Raw genomic sequence first — 1418 nt, forward strand, 5'->3', positions numbered from 1 at the left:
CTATGTAGAGGAAGCCAGATCTCACACAACTGACCACAATTCAAATTCCAGCCCTAGCAGCTTGAGACATCAGGTGTGTGTGTGCACTGCGTTCTGACAAGATGAAGAAATGAAGGAAAAAGGACTGCAGTATGGCCACACAACACTGGGGAGTTTTCTCTCTGGCAAGCACATGCCTTCTGGCAATTAAAATAAATTAAATTAAGATAAGTAAAATGAAAGTAACTTTCTAAGGAAGCCCATAAATTGGACTAACAGATTTAAATCAGTTATTTTCAGTACTCTGAAACAACTAAAAAAAAGTATGTGAATAATGTCTCGGGAGAGAATACCAATAGAAAGATGGAAATTAATTTGAAAAGAACAAATAGAAATTCTGAGGTTGAAAAGCACAATAGCCAAGTTGAAAATTTTACTTTAGGGGTTTAACAGCAGATTTGAACAGACAAAACAATCAGTAAATTTGAACACAGTTTTATTAAGATTATCCAGTACAAGGAACAGAAAGAAAATAAAATGAAAACAAACAAACAAGCAAAATAAGTGAAGCCTTAGAGATCTGCGGAACTACATCAAACATACCAACATATGCATAATGGAAGTTCTAGAAGAAGAGAGTAGAAAAAAAAATCATTTAAAGAATTAATGGCTAAAAACTTTCATAGATTTGCAAAAAAAAAAATAATTAATGTACATATTTAAGAAACTCAATTAATTTCAAATAAGATAAACTCAAAGACATTCACACCTAGACATATCATTATCAAACTATCAACAACAAAAGACAAAGGGAGAATCTTGAAAACAGCAAGAAAGAAATGACACACAAGTAAAATAAGATTAATAAGATTCACAGGTGACTTCTCAAGAGAGTCATAAAGCCCAGAGGCAGTGGCATGACATTCAAAGAAAACGAATGCCAACTAAGAATTCTATAACAAGTCAAACTATATTTTTACAAACCAAAAGAAAAGTGAGACTTTCCCGGTTAAACAAAGACTGAGACTTTTTGTTGCTAACAAGTCTGCCCTACAAGAAATACTGAAATGATTTAGTTTTTAGTATTTAGGATGAAATGAGAGGATACTAGACAGTAACTCAAATCCACATGAGAAAATAAAGAGCACCACAACAGATGACTACAGATATAATTCTCAAAAACAGTATAAACATGTTTTTTGCTTTTAACTTTTTTTGTTCTCCTAATTTAAAAATAACTACAATAATTATACATCTATTTTGGTGGCACACAATGTATAATGATGTAATTTATATGACATAACAAACAGAGGGAGAGGAGAGAATAGAGCTCTATAAAAACAAGTTGTTGCATCTGAAATGTTTATAAATAAAATGTTCATTGTAATCTCCAGCCCAACTTGTAAGAAAAAGATTGTGTGTATATATATATATATATA

The sequence above is a fragment of the Tupaia chinensis genome, unplaced genomic scaffold (assembly GCF_000334495.1).
Source record: "Tupaia chinensis unplaced genomic scaffold, TupChi_1.0 Scaffold000272_1, whole genome shotgun sequence".
In the NCBI taxonomy this organism is placed as follows: domain Eukaryota; kingdom Metazoa; phylum Chordata; class Mammalia; order Scandentia; family Tupaiidae; genus Tupaia; species Tupaia belangeri.